At 42.5% G+C, this 23,798-nt stretch overlaps 1 protein-coding gene and 1 pseudogene across 6 annotated transcripts in view; both read right to left on the bottom strand.

Moving 5' to 3' along the window:
• GRIA1 (glutamate ionotropic receptor AMPA type subunit 1) overlaps window positions 1-23,798 on the bottom strand; it is a 349,422-nt gene that overhangs the window by 174,332 nt on the left and 151,292 nt on the right. The window lies entirely within an intron of this gene.
• LOC138086561 (adenosine deaminase-like protein) lies at window positions 13,641-14,545 on the bottom strand (annotated as a pseudogene).

The raw sequence follows: 23,798 nt of genomic DNA, 5'->3' as shown, positions 1-23,798 counted from the left end.
TGGAGTGGGTTGCCATTTCTTTTTCCAGGGGATCTTCCTGATCCAGGGATCAAACCCATGTCTCCTGTGTCTCCTGCAATGGCAGGCAGATACTTTACCACTGAGCCACCTGGGAAGCCCCTTCATTGCCTTAGGTTAGGCATCCACAGAGCCAAGGTTAGGGGAGAGCCTCAGGAAAGAAGCTTTCAGGATCCTTCAGTGCACAGAAGCCCACCGTGTGGTTTGGTGTAACAAAGACAGAGTAGGAAGCATGGGATTTCTTTTCTTTCCTTCAGTTTATTCCTTTGCATCTCTCCCTCTCCTATCTAAGGAAAGACGGGAGCTTATTGAGGATTTGGGGATTCTCATTACCAGCGTAATAATTGTCAACAAACGATGGTGATGATGGTGGTGATTTCTGATATTACTAATAGCTGCTGCATATATTGAGACCTTTACTGCTAGGAACTAACTACAGATTTTAAAGTAATAAACAGTTTGAAATCTGTGTGACAGTCCTAGAAAGTATGCACTATTATTATGATTTTATAAATGGACTGAGGCACAGGTAGGTAGAAGTCAGAGAACTGATAAAGGTAGAGCTAACATTCAAACCTACCTATGTCTGACCCTACCAGGTGAGTTCTTACTATTAAGCTAAAGTACCTTGCCGTATATCTAACCATAATATTCACTGAATAATTAACGTCATCATAAATAACATCATAAGCACATTATATATGATTGAATACAATATTGTTATATCATGTATCACATATGATAAAATGCAATTGTATAATTGTATAATTAAAAATTTATTTTTAATTGGAGGATAATCATGTTGTGTTGGTTTGTGCAGTACAACAGCTTGAATCAGCTATAAGTATACATGTATCCCCTCCCTTTTGAGCCTCCCTCCCACCCTGCTTATCCCACCCCTCTAGGTCATCACAGACCACCGAGCTGAGCTCCCTGTGTTAGATAGCTGCTTCCCACTCTCTGTTTTATACACGATAGTACTGTTGTTTTGCATGTATGTCAGTGGTACTCTCTCCATTCATCTGCCGCCTCTCTTCCTCTTGCTGTGTCCACAAGTGTGTTTTAACATCTGCATCTTAAGAGGAATGTTCTAATGTGAAGAGGAAGACAGACCCATGATTCATGAATAAAAACTGGACATGAGAAAATGAAATAAATTCTAAAGTAGAAGTATAGCCTGTTCTGTATACTCAGAGGAAAGGGTGAATGCTTCTCGAGAGGGAGCCTGGCGCAGACACAGGATTCTACCTAGCCTTCTTGCCTGTGGAGCCCAGGCGCTGCTTTGAAATCTCCTGCAGCCTGGTCACCACCACCAAACAGCTGGAGCTGTCATGTGAGATGAAAAGCCTTTATATCCTTGATCTCAGGGGAGCAAAAGGCAAGCGTTAAGGTCTCCTCATTTTTATCACTGCTCTATGATGTTGGTCATCACAAACGTTTCCGACCTTCCTTCTCACTTCTTTAATTCCAAGGCTGTGTAAAGTGTTTTCAGTCTTCTTGCCTCTCTTCCTGTCAGGTGGTCTCCAGACTGTGAGGCCCCAAGTCAGTACGTGGTATGTAAGCGGCATCCAAGGAGGCTTGCGGGAGTGGTAAGTGTGTGTCCAGATGGACCTCCAGGGGGCTGCCCCTGCCAGCTTTACCCAAAGTCAGGAGGGAGGGCCAGGGGGATGAAGAGAGAGAAGGAAATGCTTTGACCTTATCAAAGCCTGGGTCTGCAGAGCAAAGGCACAGAGGTCACGGGAAGTCATACAGGGTGCACTGACCTGTGAGTTCCCACACTTAGGGTCTAGTGCACAGACCCACCCCTGCCTGCCTCTCTACAGAAACTTGACAAATGCTTTCCTGTCTCTGGCCTGTGTGGTGCTCCTTGGTAAAACAGAGGATTTGGTTCTAGTTCCCTGCAGTTCCAGTGTCCTCTGTTGAGTCTCAGTAGCATGGTGATAAACAGGAGACAGAGCCAACTTGGCTATGAACAAGGCAGGACTTTGCTCGAGAAGCTGGCTGTCATAATGGCCCTGTGCCTTCACTGCTGGATCTGAAAGCACCCCAAAGAGTGTACCCTCCAGTGCAGAACCTTACTGCATGAAGAAGTGAGAAAACGAGACCCAGTAATTTAGTCCATTGTACGGACAAGAACACCAAAACACAAACCAAAAAGGCAAAACTGTGATTCAGGAGTGGACAAAGGTGCTGGCTGTGCAAGAGTCTGGGGAGAGGGAAAATGCACCCGGGAAGAAGACAAGTGCCAAGGAATATGCAGGTGCATTTAGTTAATTCTGGAAGTTGTCCGAATATCCAGCAGTGGCTGAATAGTCACGTGTTGTCCAGATGAGCTAGATAATGTTCAGTGCATCAATAATCATACTGCAGTAAAAGCTATCATTTATTTTTTGCTAGACACTTGCATTACTAAACATTTGCCATAGTTAATTTCTTTATTCCCCACAACAACCCCATGAAAAAGATACTAGTATCTCCTATTACAGATGACGATACCAAGATTTAAGGTCACACAGACACGGCAGATCCGGAAGTCAAAATCAGATCATTCTGAACTTCGACTCTGATGTTTGCAGCCATTCTGCCTTCAGAAGAGCAAACATAGACAATCTGACTTTTTCTTTATACTGACATCCCTGAGATGAAGGGAATTTCATCTCAGCCCTTTCACACCCATTTCAGTTCTTCAAGATTCCACTCAAACACCACCGTTTCAGTGTTAACCCCAGTCAGAATCCACCCATCCCTCTCTGAGCTCCCGGAGCTCTCAGCTTGTGCTTTCATTAGAGCTCGTGGCACTTTCTGCCTTGTGTTGGAGTTAACTGTAGAGTGGATCCTCCCTCCACTCTACGCCCGGAGCAAGTTGTTTAGACTTTCATATGGCACTTAGCGTCTGGCGTTAATGCCAGCCAAGCCTGGATTTGTCTCCTGTCTCACACAAGGAGCACGGGGCCCTGTCTTAGGAGTGGTTCTGTGTGCTTGGCACTTAATAGGGCTTTGGGAACAGATGCTTTCTAAGTGAGGCTGGTCCATGCAGCTGGTTCCTTCATTCTATCTAATCTATGAGCTGTGACTCCCCCTCCACTGACACCCACACATCCTGGTGTACTTTTCCATGCATCCTCAGTCAGGGTCACTGAACAATGTCGGGCAGAGGTCGGGAGCTCCTGTGTGGAGTGTCTCTCAGATCACCAAGAAGGTGGGTAATTCCACTTTCCTCATGCTGCTTTTCTCCCTCTGACTTTCTCTCTTCAGTGGACGCCTGTCCACCCTTGTATCATCAGAATTCACTTTAGGGAAAGGACTGCTTGTCCTGTTCTCTCACTCTAGAGTTAATGACTTCCTTCTTCCTGAGGAAGAAAGGCTCTGATCCCTATGAAAAAACCTTTAGAAATCATTTTTCAAAGGCAAGTGGCCGCCAGGGCCACCTGGGACACTTAGTTTCATACCCTTATGTTCAGTCCTGGCTGGACATCTAGGTGGCTAAGAGCACAAGGTTTGCCATGGACAGACTGGACTCGGCTCCCCACTCTGTCTCTCGGGCAAGTTAATGATGAACTCTGAAACCTTTGCTTCCTCATCTGTGTTACGGAAATAATGGTGATACCCACCCAATGGGGTTGCTCTGAGAGTTGAATGCGTTGAAAATGTATTGCTAGCACAGTTCCTGTCTCCCACTATGTCTGTTGCTATTGTAGCATTATTATTGTTGCTTTGTAAATGGCAGCATCTGGTAGCTGAGAGAGATAAGAGCAAAAAGCAGTGGAAAATGTGACCTCTGCAGTTAGTAGGAGATGCAAAATCACATGTAGCTTCTAGTTGGGAGCCTAAGAATAGCTTTAGTTAAGTTTCTGCTTAAAATAACCTGCATGCTTCTGGGCTTTCAGACTCAAAGATGCTTTAAGGAGCACCTATATCAGTTGTGCCATTTTACAGAAAACAAAAGCTCCGAGAGGGGAATTGATGTTTCTAGGGTCGTGCATGCACGCTCAGTCATGTCCAACTCTTTGCGACCCCATGTACTGTAGCCCACCAGGCTCTTCTGTCCATGGGAGTCTCCAGGCAAGAATACTGGAGTGGGATGCTATTTCCTCCTCCAGTTTCTAGGGGAAATCAGTCAAAAATCAGTCATACTAGGGCTCAAACTCAGATCTTCTGGTGCCAGTCCAGTGTATTTCCCACTGAATATCCCTTGAGTTGGTGCCCTTTTCTTACCGTATCCCTTAAGCTTTATCACCAGTTCCTATGGTAACCTGGACACCATCTGAAGATGCTGCCTTGGACAGTATGGAGAAGATGATGGTAACATATCTTACTACACAGACGTTCCTGAGATAAGTCTGTTTCTTTATGCTGGGATTGTCCCTTAGTGTCACGCTTACATGGGCCAATTCTGCTGAAACTAATGTGCCAATGCCTATATTAGTGTTGAGGGTTAAGGGTCTAGTCCTTTCATTCAAAGCTGTGGCTGAACTCAAATGCTGATGAGAACTGTGTTGGCATTCTGGGCATGAGCTTCAACAGTACAAAACATGAGGAAAATGGACTACATTTGTGATTCTCTACCTTAGAGAGCACAGTCAAGGCCAAGCATAGATAGTAGAGATGAGAAGTAAAGCCTTGCGTGGAAACTCCCCAAGGTGTAACTCTGAGGAAGAGACCCCAGGCCTGACCCATCAGGTAGCCCTTATTCATGGGACTCTCTGGACAATCACTCTGCCCGAAACACATGCCTAAATATATACACCTTGCACTTTACCACCTTCAGACTTCTCTTCATGCTGCTCCTTCTGCTTTCTTCTATTATTTAAAAATATATAGAATTTGTTGTAAATAATACAGGGAACTCCACCTAGTGCTCTGTGACAACCTAGAGGGGTGGGATGGGGTGGGAGAAGGGAGGGAGGTTCAAGAGGGAGGGGACTTATGTATACCGATGGCTGATTCATGTTGATGTGTGGCAGAAAGCAACACAATATTGTAAAGCAATTATCCTCCAATTAAAAATAAATAAATTAAAAAAAAGTATGTAGGAATTTCCTTGGTAGACCAGTGGTTAAGACTTCACCTTCCGATGCAAGGGATGCAGGTTCAATCCCTGGTTGGGGAACTAAAATCCCACATATCTTGTGGCCAAAACACAAAACAGAGGCAATATTGTAACAAATTGAATAAATAATTTAAAAATGATCCACATTAAAAAAGCGTTTACAAACAGAAAAATATATAGAACTTTGTATCATTTAAATCATGTTTACATCCCCCATTTTACTGAATTGTCATGACAATCCAGTGAGGCCAGTACTTAGCAGTGCTATTTCACAAGTAAGAAACTGGGAGACCAGAGGCATGAAAGGACTTGCCCACGGCCACAGGGCTCATCCCTGAAGTCAGACCTTCTTCGTTCTCCAGTTTCCAGTCAGTGGTTTTCCACGTGTCACAATCAGTAGAGCCACCAGATTGCCAACGGGAGCTTGTCCAGCAGATTGCCTGTGTTTGAATCCCGACACGTACCCCTTTCTTCGTGGGCTATTACTTAAGCAGTGTATGCCTCAGTTTCTTCATGTGCAGAACGGGAATAATAATCACAGCCTCAATATCAAAAGACTGAGAGGAATAAAGGGTTATTGTGTGCAAAGTGCTCAGAACCGTGGCTGGCACAAAAGACCTGCTCGGTAAATGTTGCTATAGAAACTAAGTTGTGTCCTGTCTGAATTCCCTCCCTGACAAGGCTCATCTGAAATGCCGTGAAGTGTGAGTCTGACTTTTTGTAAATAGATGCAATTTCTGCCTCTTTTAGACCCTGTAATCATTTGTACTTTGCTCATAGCACACAGTATGTTCTGCTGTGCACCAGAGATAACTGTAAACTTGTTTTTCTCTTCCACTCGCCCCTTGCCTGTGAGTGCTGTGGTTCAGAGAGAGAGATCTGATAGAAGCATATCCCCTGTGATGCCTGGTGTGATGCTTCATGCCTGAGAGGAAGAAAGTTGGCAAATTCTGGTTACACCAATTTCAGTTGAACCCAGAATTCCAGTTCCCTTGAAGATCTAGAATGTTAGGGTGGAAAGTCTCCTTAGAGATGAGCGTTAGTCATTCAGTCATATCCAGCTCTTTGCAATGCCATGGGCTGTAGCCCGCCAGGCTCCTCCGTCCATAGGATTCTCCAGGCAGGAATACTGGAGTGGGTTGCCATGCCCTCCTCCAGGGGATCTTCCTGACTCAGGGATCAAACCCGAGTCTCCCACATTGCAGGCCAATTGTTTCCTGTCTGAGACACCAGGGAAGTCCAATCCTGCACTAACAGCAGATCATTGGGCTGCTGGGAGGAGGAAGATACTTGTCCAAAGTCATATAAGATGACAGTGGCAGAAGTAGATATAGAAACTGGAACTTGTTATGACCCTCAACCCTGGGTTCAACCCAAAGCACTACACTGTCTCTCTCCATGGAATGAAGGAGAAGACAGCCGTGGACCTGGGTTAAAGAGAAGGCTGCACAATGACAGCTCATAGCTAAGCTTCAGCACCAGAACTGCTCAGTGGGTAGGGATGTATTTGGGATACATATTACAAAACCAACCAGGGGTGAAGGACGTGAATCAACTGCACAGCCACTAAGGCAGTTTCTCTGAACTGACTTGGTATTTCGCTGCTCCATGAATGGATCAGGAGCCCTGCAAAAGAGAACCTTCAGGGTTCAGTGTATTCAATATGAACCTTTAAATGGTTCTCTTCCTCTTTCAGAACATATAATGTAAACTAGAGACCCCCCAGCCTTGGTCTCCAGGGCACCTTCTTCGTGTCGGAATTTGTACCTCAGAAGATGCTAAGGTACAAAGATACATAGTCTCTGCACATTGAGTCCATTTCTTATGGTTCTCCAGGTGATTATCTAAAGGTGAAGTCCTTATCAGCCTGCACCCCAGAGCCTGTTTTCCACAGACGGCTGTCATGTTTTCTTTTTCTCCTTGTTGAGGTTTCAGATAATGTTTAAAATGTAAAATGAATCAGAGATAATTCTGCACTGGTCAGCAGGACTTGGGCAGAGAAATGTTTTGATTCCTGGTACTGTCAAATCTCTTCTCCCAATGTGAGATAAGGTAAATAAATCTTAAGGTGATAAGCTCCCCCATCATCTCTGGTGTAAATGCTTTGGGGGAGGAGGACCAGTGGGAAGCCGGTTCCTGATAACTGCAGGTGGGGGTTAAGGGAGCTCTGTCAGCAGGCAGAGCCCTGAGGTGGGGGACCACTGAGGCTTACACCCCAGTTGTTCAGATGATGAATCCCAAGGCTGCCCATAACTGCAAAGTGAGCATCTGATAATGGGGGCGGGGGTGCACATGGGTTGTCCAAGTCATGATTACTGAGATGAATGTTCACAATTTCTGGGGAGAAATGCCCAGGTGGCCAACAGCTCTGACCTGGGATTTTGGGGGAGGTCATCTTCTTCTTTTGATCTCTATGTCCAGGGCACAAGTTCCTTCCAAAAATTGTTAATTTCAAGGATAAAAAGTGTTTTTATAACAGTTCAGTGTGAAGTTGAGACAGGGAGAAGTGAAAAAGAATTTTTGCAAAGGAAATTCATCCAGAACTCATTTCCCATGACTCGCTGACTTGATGGTACCCATCAGATTTCCTCTGATTATTAGGACCAGTTGCTGTTGTGTTGTTACTGTTGTTTCAGTCCATTGGTTTAACAAATATATTGTGAAAACAGTATTTGATTACCCTTCAAAGAGCTCATCTACCATCTTCTCAACAACATAAACCATGTGTGAAGCAAACTGGCACTAACTTAGTACCATCTTTGCCTTAAAGAGCCACGCTCTCAGTCCCTCTGACTGATAGTAACTTCTAAACTACTCCACAGTTGAGCCATTAGGTATGTTGAATGCATACTTTTTGGGTGGCATTTCTAAATTTAAGTTTCCCCTAGGCACGAGAGTGCCAACTTGACACATTACGTGAACAGTGACATTTTCTATCATATCAAGATCTGCCATGTTGATGGAAATAACAGAAGTAAAAAATGAAAGTGAATTGTCCTACAAACTTTGAAGCTTAGGTTCATAAGATTGTTCTTTATTGTTGTTTGTTTTCCACTGTTACACTTAATCAGCAGCTTCACTTTTTGAGGAAAACTTCATTCCCTTTCTCAACGAATGCTTCTTCAGCTCATAACATCCTCAGCTGTCACTGACTACCTCCTAGTAACATATAATAGGTGCCCACTGATGCCACAGAGCTATAAGTCCTTAAAGTCAGAGACAATCTTCCATGAATAAGAAACATCTCTGCAGGTCTGTCCCTCTTTGTGCTAAGTCCTGGAGGCAGTACTCTGCAGTGCAGGGTCAGCAAATGCATGCATGACACATATACTCCCCTATTCTGTACCCAAGGCAGACATCACTAATTGATTGTGGCATCCTTTCCTGCTGAGCCCAGCCCAGGTCTCAGAGTCCTCATCACCAGCCTTCCTGGAAGCCATTATCAATTTATCAGGATTGACAGGCTTGATAAAACCTATTTTCCAGCCTAACTGTAATGGTTAAAAGCAAGAACTCTGGAATTGGAGTGACCTGAATTCAAATCCCAACACTACCACTTGCTTGCAGGTTGTGTGACCTGGAGTACAGTTGTCCAAGTGCCCTAAATCTCAGTTTTTTCCACTTTAAAATGACCAGTTCTCTCATCCTTTGGAAACCTAAATTTAGGCATTTCTTTCTCTGAGAAACCTTTGTTTGCATAAGACTGAGTATAGCTGCCTCACTTAGACCTGTGAAAACACCCTGAACTTGCACTTCAAGATTTATTTTTATTTATTTTTGACTGTTCTAGGTCTTCATTGCTTCGTGGGCTTTCTCTGGTTGCAGAGCAGGATCTCCTCTCTACTTGCACGTGCAGGCTTCTTCTCATTGTGGTGGCTTCTCTTGTTGCAGAGCACCGGCTCTAGGCACACGGGCTCCAGAAGTTGCAGCACAGGGCTCCGTAGTTGCGGTTCCCGGGCTCTAGAGCACCGGCTCCGGAGTTGTGGCTCACGGGCTCCACAGTATATGGGGTCTTCCCGGACCAGGGATCAAACCTGTGTTTCGTGCGTCAGCAGGCAGACTCTTTACACTAGACCACCAGGGGAGCCCTGAACACGCCCCTGTCGTGTTTGCTGCCCTGGTGTCCTCCAGCCCAACCTGGCCTATACTGCCCTTTAGTGAGCTGTGCTTGATCCTCTTCCAGGTTACTGGAACTCTGTCATTCTCTTTCGAGTTCCCATAACCAACACAGTAGCCCAGGAGGTCTGTCCTGGGATAATCACTTATGACAGTGGTTCTCAAACTTGAGCTTGTAGCGTATCAGAATTCCCTGGAGAGCTTGTTAAAATGCAGACTGCACAGCCCACCCCTAGAATTTCTGATTCAGTAGGTCAAGAGTGGGGCTTGAGAATTTGCATTTCTAACATGTTCCTGAGTAATGCTCATGCTGCTGGCTCTGGACCATTCTTTAAGAACCACTGCCTCATGGAATAAAGGAGATTTTTAAAAAGGATGAACTACTGTTGTCTAGGCAAGAAACTTAAGTTCTATTTGTCAGCTCCCAGATTGGTGATGATCTCCATCTGAACCCTGCAAGCTGTATTTGCAACTGATTCTCATTAAAGTCAAGGAAATTTACACATCAGTATCAGATGTTGGACCTTGGTGAAGGATGAAAAAGCAGGGCTTCTAAATTTTGCTGATGGAGCTCACAATCTTCCCTCTTTCTCAGTTGACAACTAGTGAAATGACTTGATACTTTAATATCTCTCAGTTAATGTCATACTTTTGCAGGAAACTTTATATTTTCAGGGGTATTCTCATCCATATTATCACATTTGGTTTTATAATAACTGTTTACAAGAGGAGAGATAGGGAATTAACATCTCTTTGAGTGATAAGGCAGAGTAAGCCAGGATCCAGAGTCCTTGATTCTTTGCCAGGTCTGTTTCCATGACATCGCATAATCTTTGGTGCAAGCGTAAGTTCTGTCTTTGAACTCTCTTCATGTACCAAACCTTAATTTATTTCAGTTTGTTACAGATGCTTGAGCTAGAAGATATCACAGGGAGATCTACTGATCAGAAGGTTCTAAAGCATTTGGAGATATGGATTCCATTGAGACCTCAGGAAAGCTTTGGACTATTTTCTAAAACATTACCGATATATAAATATATGATACAGTTTACATATAGTTTCAGGTTGTACAAGGACCTTTTAAAGCCAAGGGCCACCATGTTTCATGACTGTCAGAGGCACTGTTCCTAGAGAATTAAATGTGGTACTATAACGTCCACCCACAAACCATGGAAGATGAACAGAGGCCATATAGTACTGCTTTGGTCAATTGGCTGGTTGTGATTTTTAACAGATTAGTAAACTGAGTGGTTATTTTTCAGGTACCACAGTCAAACAAAGGCAGAACTAGAATGAAAACTAGGATTTCAGAAGGTGATGAGATGCTGTGGAGGAGGACTGGCTTCGGAGTCAGGGAAGATTTCAATTTCAGCTCATATTGGGTTGGCCAAAAAGGTCACTTGGGTTTTTCCATAAGCTCCCTGAGTGAACTTTTTGGCCAATCCAATATTATTCACAAGCTGTAAGACCTTATTTGCCTTCATCAAGGTTTCACATCCCCATTTTACAAATAGGAATCAGAAAATCAAACAATGTTTAAAAACTGTATTCTGCTAGGGCGTGTGCATGCTGTCGCTTCAGTCGTATCTGACTCTTTACCCCATGATCTGTAGCCCAACAGGCTCCTTTGTCTTTGGGATTCTCCAGGCAAGAATACCGGAGTGGGTTGCTGTGCCCTCCTCCAGGGGATCTTCCTGATCTGGGGATTGAACCTGTGTCTATTGCATTGCAGATAGCTTCTTAACCACCGAACCACCGGGGAATCTGCCCATTCTGATAGGGTGCTTTTAGCATAAGGATTAAATGAAACAAAATGTGTCAAATGCTAACATATGTTGTGGCATTCAGTAAGCATGAATTCCCATCTCCAAGGTTGTTCTCTCAGCTCAAGTTCAAGTGTAACAATTGCATAAACTTTCCTTTCTTTCAGGACAGGTAGCTACTACCTCAGGTTGACCAGAGGCTGTATATCCTCAGGTCATCTGGGTCATCTAAACCTATGTATGATGTCATTACTTATGACTGTGCTCAGGTGACCTGACATTCTTCTACATCCTTGTACCATTGACCCATGTAGAATCTCAAGGATATTTGTCCCCCATCTAACCATGGATGCAAAATGAGAAAAGAAAAAGTCTTAACAAAGGGGAAGAAAGCCTAGACTACTGTAGCGTCTATCTCTTCTAACGTTTGTCAGTGCTTATTTCAGCACGTGCAAAATTCCTTCTTACCACTGCAAAGCAACTGCATTACACTTCCTAAACTACAGAGGATAATGATTTTCATGCTAATTTTTAATTCCATATTTGCATCTAATTCACATTTAAAGTTCAGCAGAATTTATAGGTCACTTCACTGTATACTTTTTCTGTGTCTTACACGTTGGAAAACAGGATCCTTGTTTTAGCTTGTTAACAAACTCTAGAATGCCAGTAAAGACAGAACCTATAGAGGCTTTATCTAACTCCCTTATATGACAGGCAAGGGATGGAGGCTGGGGGGCAGGGGAACGTTGTCCTCAAGTCACACAGTAATGGTGACAGCTGCAGAATCTATGCTTGAGTTTACGTCTCCTGAATCCAGAGTCTTCATTCCACCATGGTTTTCCTGACCTGCCTCAGATGTTAAGATGCTTGAAAGGCCGAGAAATTGTATAACATTTTCCTACGCCTAATTTCCTCCTACTCTCACTTCTTTTTTCCTAAAAGAAATCTGATGGGCATTGAGATAAAAACACACATTCCTTTTTCCATTTTAAGTAAGTGGATGGTCCTGGTTTTTCCTTTTGCTTTTATAAGGCTCCCATTACGCTCACTCTGCGTCTGACCTTCCATTACGTATGGGCAGCAGTTCGTTTTACTCCCCAGTACCCCAGGCTCTGTAACTGCCTGATCACTTCTCCTGTCTCTCAGTAAACACAGAGCCCGTCTTCTTGGACATCTTGAAGTTCCTCAGTAGAGAAGCTCTTTCCCCAGGGAGAATGATCTAATCAGCCTTTAGAAATGACTAGTATCTTTAGACTCTTCAACTCTAAATGACCAGTGTGATGGAATAAAATAACCAAAGTGTTCCAATGACTGGAGAACAAGGCTGAGTTTTGGGGTTCCCAATCTATCCCAAGACATCACTCTCATTTTGTCTAATGACCCAAAGGTACCACGGCCCTAACCCCATGGAATCATGGAGGAAATAAGCAACTGTAATGAGACACTTCCTTTTATTAAACAGTTAAGAGGGAAAACAGTGTAAGCCAAACTCCTTTTCTGACCACAGTCCTTTCAAGCTATTAAGACCTGCCCTTGGCCTGAGTGAGGTCATAGGTGTGTGTTATCTAAGTCTGCAACAGAGACAGCTGCTTGAACTTTATGAGGTCATTATTCTGAAATGCCTCCATAATTAGCATCGTCAGGAAATGGCATCTTCAAGAAAGTAGTACACCGATATAGCCTGTAAGTAGCTAAATAATTTCACATATTTTGAAAACCTTCTAATAGGTTCTATGCATGTCCAACTTTCATAACAAGAGCTAATTAAAGGATCACTTATACCAGCACAGCCACTCTCCTGTAATCCTAGTCATAAGGACTGAGTCCCATCTTTTCACATTTCTGTTTGGGCAGCCTTTAGAAAAGACTAGGTGGTTAGACATAGAGCTGAAACTGGTATCACTCTTCTAGATGAAAAGTTGTCTAATGATACATCACTCATCTCCAGAAAGAATAAGAGATGGCAGCCCACATTCCCAGGGGATCATTTCCTGAGAACAAAATGGCAGTCACGGTACAAAGCCTCAGCTGTATGTTTAGTGGAAAAGACACACACATTGGGCTCATATGTTGGGCTCTTCATTTTGATATTTAGCTTTTTAAAACAAGAATGGAGCGTGGTTTCATCAGCTCTCTAATTTTCTGAGTATTTGATTCCTTGGTTCAGAGGAGTCACTCTCTCTCAGCATGAAATATCTAGCCTTTTTTGCCGATGCCATGAGTCTTTATACCTGAGGGCAGGACATTTCCTCATGTCTCTGTACTTTTCCTCAGAAGGGCACTTCTGCATAAAATGCCTACTCTCCCAATTTTGCCTAATAATAATGCTGGAAGACAAGTAGCACCAGCAGCAGCAGTGACCGTGACAAACACTTGAGTCCTTACAAAGGACAGAGCACTCAGCTGAGCTCCTAATGTATGGCTTCATTCTGACTTCCCAGCAGTAATTTTTGTCATCTCAACAGTATAGATGTAAAAATTAGGGCTCATAGAGGATAACTTTCCTAGGTTAACGTAGTTCAAACATCCAGACAGGAATCTTAATGACCACTTTACCCTCAACTCTACTTTAAATCTTTTTTTTTTTTCTAAATGACATTTGTATTCTTAAAACAATACTTCTCTCCATATGAATTGCAACCTGGGGGTGGGGCAAGAGGAATAGAAGGTTGTCTGAGGGAACTGAAGCCCTAAGCTTTACCCAGTGGTGTCTAGGGATGCCTTACAAAGTCCACTAGACCCAGGGATCTTCCCTCAGGGAAACTGAGAAATGGCCCTGCCTAATTCTATCAGGAGGTAGACCCAGGAATACACAAGTTTCTTTCTTTTCCTCTTCCCCTCCTTTCCCTTCCCTAATTTCCTTTCCTTTCCTTCTTCTTCTGTCTCTTCATTGATTGCTTGCTTCCTTCCATCCATCCGTCCGTGCTTCCTTCCTTTATTCCTTTTGCTTTGGGATCTCTGTAAAATGTAATAGCAAATGAAGATATGTTTTATCAGGTTCCAAAAATGTTCCAAGGAATATTGTTTGTCCTACCATAGGGTTTCCACTGAGATCAAGCCCAAGAACTGTGTCCTCAGTAGAAAGGAAGAACTCTTCAGGAAGCTTAACAGTCTCCTCGGCTACTGAAGGGCCAGCTCTTCTGTTGATTGCTGTCAAATACCTAGCATCAGTGTCTATGTTCTCTTTTTTCAGACTGTTTTATAGTATCAAGTACAAATTCCATATAAGTCTTTTCAGTCATTCCGTAGTATTTTCTTTTCTGGGTGTGTTCCTTTGTTTCAGGCACTTGACACCATCATTTGTGAATTCTTTAATAACATCTTTTGTGGTCATGAAAGTCTCTTCAGGGCTAGTAGCAAGCTGATGAATACTTTGAAACTTCTGGAGACATTCTTCCAAAGTTCTTTTCTTTCCCTTGTTAATCACAGTCATCTAGTCATGGATTTTAAGACCTGGCTTATTGTGTATTGATTTCCTCATGGCATTAGCACTAATGGATCCACTCAAATGAAAATGAAAATGAAGTTCCATTTTAGGTAATTCCAAAGGAAAGATTGTCTTCCAGGGCTGCTGTTTGTCTTCCGCCTCCATCATGACTTAGCAGGATGGTCTTTCTCACAACACTGTTATTCTTGGTTTAAACAGTATGATGTATTGGTTTGGCCAAAATGTTCATCCTGTTTTTTTTTTATAAGATGTTATGGAAAAATCTGAGCAAACTTTTTGGCCAATCCAGTATTTCAGTTCAGTAAGTTTTGTGGTCTTGAATTTCCTTCAGATTTCTTTACTTCCATTCATTTTGATAAGATTAAGTGTATCATACTACCTGACCTGCCTCCTGAGAAATCTGTATGCAGGTCAGGAAGCAACAGTTAGAACTGGACATGGAACAACAGACTGGTTCCAAATTGGAAAAGGAGTACATCAAGGCTGTATATTGTCACCCTGCTTATTTAACTTATATGCAGAGTACATCATGAAAAATGCTGGGCTGGAGGAAGCCCAAGCTGGAATCAAGATGGCCTGGAGAAATGTCAATAACCTCAGATATGCAGATGACACTACCCTTATGGCAGAAAGTGAAGAGCCTCTTGATGAAAGTGAAAGAGGAGAGTGAAAAAGTTGACTTAAAAGTCAACATTCAGAAAACTGAGATCATGGCATCTGGTCCCATTACTTCACAGCAAATAGATGGGGAAACAATGGAAACAGTGAGAGACTATTTTTGGGGGCCCCAAAATCACTGCAGATGGTGACTGCAGCCATGAAATTAAAAGACACTTGCTCCTTGGAAGAAAAGCTATGACAACATATGCAACCTAGACAGCATATTAAAAAGAAGAGACATTACTTTGCCAACAAAGGTCCCTCTAGTCAAAGCTATTGTTTTTCCAGTAGTCATGTATGGATATGAGAGTTGGACTATAAAGAAAGCTGAGCACTGAAGAATTGATGCTTTTGAACTGTGGTGTTGGAGAAGACTCTTGGGAGTCTCTTGGACTGCAAGGAGATCCAACCAGTCCATCCTAAAGGAAATCAGTCCTGAATATTCATTGGAAGGACTGATGATGAAGCTGAAACTCCAAAAATTTGGCCACCTGATGCAAAGAACTGACTCATTGGAAAAGACCCTGATGCTGGGAAAGATTGAAGGGAAGAGGAGAAGGGGATGACAGAGGATGAGATGGCTGGATGACATCACCAACTCAATGGACATGAGTTTGGGTAAACTCTGGGAGTTGGTAATGGACAGGGAGGCCTGGCATGCTGCAGTCCATGGGGTCGCAAGGAGTTGGACATGGCTGGGTGACTGAACTGAACTGAAGTGTACATGCAGCTCTGGGCTCAGCTTCATCATCATGATAGACTTCCACTCTTGATTCTCTCCTGAGCTTGACCTTTGTGCCCCCGAGCATAGGGCAGGGACAATACTGAGCACCAGTGACAGCAGCACCCTCAGCATGAGTTCCCAGGTCACGAACAGGAACATGCAGAATGTCTTCACCATGTTGACATTGCCAGGACCACACTGCACACCACTCATCTGCTGAGGCCTTTAGGTCCACACATATGCAGTGCAGCACTGTGTGAGCACCTTACCCAACTTCTCAGCAGTTCTTTGCTTGGAGTTTTAATTAGCACCCTAAAATGTATTCCTTCCTTTGAATTCTGTGATATTTTGGTTGGGCCCATATGTGGCACTTTCTACCCAAAATTCATTTATTCCATAAATATTTAGGAAATGATACACTATAGGTCAGGCACTGTACTAGCCCTGAAAGGATAAAACACTTTCCTGGAAGAACTCAGAGAACAGTGGGTAGGAAACACATGAGATGAGAATGTGGGATGAGAAGTATTACAATGGGGGGTCGTGAAGGAGGGCAGAGCTAACCTGATCTTACAGTGTTTGAGAAGGCTTCCAGGAAGGGGAGTTCCTGAATCTGTCCTCCACAACAAATAGGGTTGTGGCAGGTGAAGAATGGGAGTATCTCAGGTCCAGGTCAGCAGCATATGTAGACCTGGAGAGGCTGAGTGGTGTTTCTTGTGGTGCTGTCTCTGTCTCTGCTCCTACCTTCTAATGCTGCAAACACTGGTAGTCCCAACATGCCTCTCACCCATAGGTGGTGACCTTGAAATAATGGGATGAATGCATTTGGCATAGTTGATACCAGAGTCAGATGGAGCTGAGTTCAAATCCTGGCTCCATGAGTTCCTTGCTTTGTGACTGTGATCAAGGAATCGGCATCTCTAAACCTCAGTGTCTACATCTACAAATGGAGTCTAGTACTAATGCCATTATCCTAAGGGTGTCAGAAGTATGAAAATGACATAATAAATAAAGGGACATAGTACAGCATATAGACAAAGCACACCCCCAAGATGGCGACTTTTATTGATAGTGGTAGTTGTTATGAGGTCCACCTAGATTAGGACATCTCCGTGGAAAGGAATCTGACTTATTTTTCTTTGTGAGCCTTACTGTGCCTTGACTGCATAAACTTAATAACAGGTACTCAGTGAGGACACACTGATGGATTTGTGGATGTGCCTTTCCCATTAACTCATTAAATAAATATTACTGAGCACTTACTATGTGCCAGGCGATGCTCCGCACGCCGTGGAGGCAGCAGTGAACAAGGCACTCAGCTGGAGCTTTCATCCTAAATAGAATTCTGACCAGCACTCTCATAAAACTGACGGTTGCTTATACTTCAGAAACAGGTTTGAAAAATCTCATCTAAAATATGAGAATTGTTGGTGATAATAAAACCTAATTCCTTATCCTAAGTCCTCTTCAATAGTTCAGTGTTTTTCTAGCTGCCACTAGGTCCTGCTTGAATCTAAAAGGATGATTTCCATTTCACTCCGCAATCTACAACACAAGGTCCCTCCCATAGTCATTACCAGCAACAGACCAATTTGTTAATTTCTTCTTTCTCTTTTTATTGCACTCTGCTAGTTCTTGAGAAGCTCTCTGTTTGCATAGAAAGAGGAGTGGATTATCAATCAAGCGATTTAAGTTTTAACCTCAGTTTTGCTGCTAATCAATTTGGATAAATTTTTCATTTACTCTTTCAATGAATATTAATGGAACACTTCATAAAGACACAGCATGGCCTGGATAAGTGTTCAGGCTTTGCAGTCAGAATTGCCTGCGTTAGAAACTAGCTCTGTTCCTTTCTAGCTGTGTAATAATGGGTGGGTGACTTTACCACTCAGTCTTTTTACCTGCAAAATGGGGATAATAATCATACCCTCCTCATAGGATAGTTGTAAGCATTAAATGAGTTAATACATATAAAAGTCTTAGACCAATGTTTCTGAAACTTGCAAGGTCCCAGTAAATGTTAGACACTATTACTTTCGTTTTTTTAATAAAGCAGTAAAGTGACTGATCTGAGACATATTTGATCATATTTAGATAAGTTACACCATGTATACATTCAACAAAACAAACAGAATGAATAGGTTTTAAGTAAGATAACAAAATAAACCATATATTCTTTTGCTGTCTAGCAAAACATAGATAATCACAAGTAAATATTTTAATAAGCAATAGTTATTCATTTGATAGGAATGTGAATAGCTCAGCCATGATCCTTACTGTAAAAATTCACTGGATTTTTTAAATGTTTTTTATTTTTAATTTTGGTAAAAGTCATATAAAACATAAGATTTTAACAATATTTAACTGTACATCTCAGTGGCACTAAATACTTTCACGTTGCTGTGCAATTCTCACCATCATTTATCTCCCAAATTTTTCACCTTCCTAAACTGAAACTGTGTCCCCATTAGACACCAGGTCCTCATTGCTACCCTCACCCCTGACCCCTGACATCTACCAGTAAGTATACTTTCTGACTCTATGAATTTGACTGTTCTAGGTACCTTCTAAAAGTGGAATCAAGCAGTATTTGTCTGCACCTACTGTATGCTGGAATGAACTTTTAAGTGCATTTAATTATTTAATGCACTTTTAAGTTTCTTGTTACTATCTGTTGTTACTATCAAGTGCTAGGCACTGTATATGGCACTGAAGAAGTAGTAGGGGAAAGGGACAAGACATGGCGTTTAGCCCCAGAGATCTTGCTTTCTAATGGGTGAAGAGACATTAAACAACTAAATACATAGTTATACATTTGATGAGTGCCAGGAAGGAAATGAACAGGGAACAGTGTGTGGTCTAAGGAGTACCATTTGAGTTGAGACTTAAGGAATAAATAGAATGTGGAGTGGTGGAGAAGAGGTGTGTGCCCAGGTGTGAAAGACTGTCCAGGAAGAAAGAAAAGTGTGTGAAAAGGCCCCGAGGTGGGAACTGAAGGGTCTGTGTGGTTACTGCGTGGAGACTGAGGTAGAGAAGTGGAGGGCCCGAGCCATGCAGTGCGGGGAGATGCCCGTGGAGCTTGAAAACTTTCCTAAAGGCAAAGAAAAACCACTGATGGCACATGGTTTCCTTTCCAGCACACAGATTTCTCAAAACTAAAGTGAGAGGATTGTATAAGAAAGCTTCTCAAGCCTCTTTGACATTGAAGAATATGAGATTTTATAATTACTACTAAAAAAAGAGGCAGTTTCTGGGAAAAGTAGGAAGTAAAGAAGTGGGGAGGGAGGGGAGGGGAGAAGAAGAAGGGGAGATAAGAAAAGAGCAAGTGACTAAAACTTCAGTGGAGACATGAAGTCTAGAAATGAACTGTTGAATATTCACCACCGATAGACTCAGTACCTATTACATCTATGCGTGTGTAGGTGTGTTTGACTTATGCATGTATTTGTATAAGTTCACTGATTTGGCAGGAAACCAAACCAAGGGAGTCTTTCTGTGGAAGACAAGTAAGACTAATGAGCTGGAAATGCTGGGGAAGGGGAAAATGTTGTGTCAATCATTTTGGTGAAATGCAAGATTGCTGGATCTACAGAAGCATCTGAAACAGCTCCGGGTGTTCAGGAATTGAAATGCTGGCCACCGCACGGTTCAGCAGCTCCTTTCAGGAGCTGCTCAGTGGAAATCAAACAGAATTGCATTAGGAGAGGAGTGGGTGAGAAAAGGGACTCTCTGGAACTGAAAATCTTATAGGGAAAGAGGAAAAGAAAAAGGAGTTTAGTCCAAAAGGACTGGCTCCAAGAATTTGTAATTTGTTCCAGCCTTCAGGAGCCCAGAGGAGCTTGAACACTTTTGCCTTGATATTCAGACCTGCTGGTGAAAAGAGGCGTGAAAAGCAGGGAAAATAAATAAATGTTCTCAGAGCCCAAATTTTTCATTCCCAGCTGAGTAGGGGCAATATTTAAGGAGTTTTGAAGGGGAAACACACGCCAGTTCAACTCTGCAAATGCTTTATAATGCTATTAATAATACCACCTCTGACTCTCAGCACTTGCCGTTAACTTGGGCTTGTATGGTTGGGTGTCTCATGCTTCTTGTAGCAAATGCTAGGAAAAATACTGATTTGAAGCACCTCAGCGCAATGGGAAGTCAAAGGAGCCCCATCTGGTTGATGAAAAATTCTTTTCCTGTAGGGAACTATCCACTAGCAATACGTCTATTCTCTTAACTACTTCCTGGTTTGCCAGTGGTTCAGTTAGCATATGCCTGATTTAATAACAGCAGCTGTCACTTAATGGACATTTACAATATGTTTTAGGTAACGATAGCGCATTATCTCACTGAATCTTCATAATGTGTTATAAGACAGATTCTTGCATTCCCATTTTATACACGAGGAAACAGAGGCTTAGAGAGGTTAAGGAATGTTGCTAGGATTGATATGCAGATCTAATTCTAAGCCATGTTCCTTCTGAGCCCGTATTTTCATAAATGTAAAGTGGAGGTGGTTAATAACAAGGTCTTTAAATTCTCATGGTCCCAAAGCTCCCTGAGCAAGACTGCAGATTCAGCAAGTTCATTGGTACTTCTGTTACATATGCTTTTCTCATCATGGAACCATCTCTCCCCATCCATTCTCAGTGTGCCAATGCAGTCAGACATTTTTTCCTATCAGATCTTGTTCTGGGATCCTTCACCCCCACTAAGGGGACAATAGATAATAGAAATCAACAGATAGCAGTTAATTCTTTACTTTCCTGCAGCTGGCATTCAGGGGCTTACACTCTCCCATTTCAGATCATCCCAAGGTCATTTAGAGGCAGATATGGTGTGCGTTCTCCCAGGTTGCAAATGAGAAACTAGGACTTCTATGGGGAAAGTGAGTCAGCCAAGGCCACACAATGAGTTAAAAGCAGCATCATGATGACAGGCTCCCATCTGCGAAGTCCTGGTCTGTCACCTTTTCCAGCAAGGTGCACGGCTGCAGTGAGCTGCAGACTCAGGGGCCAGGCAGGAAGCATAAAGGAACAAATGGGCAGGTGAGAGAACATTTTTCATCCTGCCAGTGGTCACTCAGCTTTAGCCAGAATTTTTCAAATGAGAAACAGGTCCAGATCTTTCCATTAAAAAAAAAATTCTCCATAGATTATTTATTTTTCTTTCTTTCGGCCACAGCATGACATGTAGGATCTTAGTTCCCTGACTAGGGATCAAGCCCAGGTCCCCTGCAGTGGGAGCATGGAGTCTTAACCATGGGACTTTCAGGGAAGTCACTCACTTTTTTAAAGAAAAGCTTTAAAGAGAATCTAGATTTTAATGTGTACTGCCATGATTTTGTACAAGCTGCCTCAAAACTGATTTTAAATCTTTGTGAGAGCTGACTATCACACATCCATAAGCTAGAGTAACCAATAGGCAATTTTCCACATCTGCCTCACAGTGAAGACATGAGAGTTTCAATATGGATGCAGAGATATCTGGCTAATAGCCCTTTCCACCATGGGAATCCCCATTCCATGAGAGATCCAAATCTCAATCAACAAACCCTGAGAACAGTGAAGATTTTGGTCAAGCAGAAACACTCCCAGGAAGGAGAAGATTATACCTGCAGTGTGGTAGTCAACTTGTCGTTGTTCAGTTGCCAAGTTGTCTGACGCTTTGTGACCCAATAGACTATAGCACACCAACAGACTATAGCACACCAGGCCTCCCTGTCCCTCACCATCTCCTCAAACTCATGTCCATTGAGTCATATCCATGTCCATTGGATGCCATCCAACCATCTCATCCCCTGTCACTATCTTTTCTGCCTTCAATCATTCCCAGCATCAGGGTCTTTTCCAGTGAGTCAGCTCTTCACATCAGGTGGCCAAAGTATTGGAATTTCAGCTTCAGCCTCAGTCCTACCAATGAGTCTTCAGGGCTGATTTCCTTTAGGACTGACTGGTTTGATCTCCTTGCAGTCCAAGGGACTCTCAAGAGTCTTCTCTAGCACCACAGTTTGAAAGCATCTATTCTTTGGCACTCTGCCTTCTTTATGGTCCAACTCACATCTGTACATGACTACTGGAAAGACCATAGCCTTGTCTATATAGACCTTTGTCGGGAAAGTGATGTCTTTGCTTTTTAATACACTGTCTAGGTTTGTCATAACTTTCCTTCCAAGAAGCAAGCATCTTCTAATTTCATGGCTGCAGTTACCATCTGCAGTGATTTTTAGAGCCCAGGAAGAGGAAATCTGTCACTCCTTTCACTTTTCCCCTTATGTTTGCCAGGAGTGATGGGACTGGGTGCCATGATCTTAGTTTTTTTTAATATTGAGTTTTAAGCCAGCTTTTTCACTTTCTTCTTTCACCCTCATCAAGAGGCTCTTTAGTTCCTCTTCACTTTCTGCCATTAGAGTGGTATCATCTGTATATCTGAGGCTATTGATATTTCTCCTGGTAGTGAACTAGCTTGCCAGAAAAAAAGAAAAATTGTAGCATTTGCCAATTTTCATAATGTAAATATTCCCACCATAGCCAGTAGCTACTGATAGTTGAGCAACCAGTTTGCAAAGTTCATGAACATTTAATAGTTGGGGCCAGATGTTTAATTGGTATACCAGAGTCCAGTGTTTCGCCAGTGAGGTTTTTTTAAAAAAATTAATTTATTTTAATTGGAAGCTAATTACTTTACAATATTTTAGTGGTTTTTGCCATAAATTGACATGAATCAGCCGTGGGTGTACATGTGTCCCCCATCCTGAAGCCCCCTCCCACCTCCCTCCCTCCCCATATCCCTCAGGGTTGTCCCAATGCACCAGCTTTGAGTGCCCTGTTTGATGCATTGAACTTGGACTGGTGATGTATTTCACATGTGGTAATATACATGTTTCAATGCTATTCTCTCAAATCATCCCACCCTCACCTTCTCCACAGAGTCCAAAAGTCTGTTCTTTAGATCTGTGTCTCTTTTGTTGTCTCGCATAGAGGGTCCTTACCATCTTTCTAAATTCCATATATATACATTAATATATTGTATTGGTGTTTTTCTTTCTGACTTAATTCACTCTATATAATAGGCTCCAGTTTCACCCACCTCATTAGAACTGATTCAAATGCATTCTTTTTAAAGCTGAGTAATATTCCATTGTGTATACGTACCACAACTTTCTTATCCATTTGTCTGCCGATGGACATCTAAGTTGCTTCCATGTCCTAGCTATTGTAAACAGTGCTGCGATGAACATTGGGGTACATGTGTCTCTTTCAATTCTGGTTTCCTTGGTGTATATGCTCAGCAGTGGGATTGCTGGGTCATATGGCAGTTCTGTTTCCAGTTTTTAAAGGAATCTCCACACTGTTCTCCATAGTGGCTGTACTACTTTGCATTCCTATCAATAGTGTAAGAGGGTTCCCTTTTCTCTGCACCCTCTCCAGCATTTATTGTTTGTAGACTTTTTAATAGCAGCCATTCTGACCAGTGTGAGAGGTTACCTCATTGTGGTTTTGATTTGCATTTCTCTGATAATGAGGGATGTTGAGCATCTTTTCATGTGTTTGTTAGCCATCTGTATGTCTTCTTTGGAGAAATGTCTGTTTAGTTCTTTGGCCCAGTTTTTGATTGGGTCGTTTATTTTTCTGGAATTGAGCTGCAGTAGCTGCTTGTATATTTTTGAGATTAATTCTTTGTCAGTCGCTTCATTTGCTATTATTTTCTCCCACTCTGAAGGCTTTCTTTTCACCTTGCTGATAGTTTCCTTCATTTTGCAAAAGCTTTTAAGTTTAATTAGGTCCCATTTATTTATTTTTGCTTTTATTTCCATTACTCTGGGAGGTAGGTCATAGAGGATCCTGCTGTGATTTATGTCAGAGAGTGTTTTGCTTATGTGTTTTATTGTTTCTGGTCTTACATTTAGATCTTTAATCCAATTTGAGTTTATTTTTGTGTATGGTGTTAGAAAGTGTTCTAGTTTCATTTGTTTACAGGTGATTGACTAGTTTTCCCAGAACCGCTTGTTAAAGAGATTGTCTTTTA

This window comes from Capricornis sumatraensis, chromosome 9 (genome assembly GCF_032405125.1).
Source record: "Capricornis sumatraensis isolate serow.1 chromosome 9, serow.2, whole genome shotgun sequence".
In the NCBI taxonomy this organism is placed as follows: Eukaryota; Metazoa; Chordata; class Mammalia; order Artiodactyla; family Bovidae; genus Capricornis; species Capricornis sumatraensis.
Note: the sequence above shows the minus strand (reverse complement) of the source record. Positions and strands in the feature narration are given on the sequence as shown.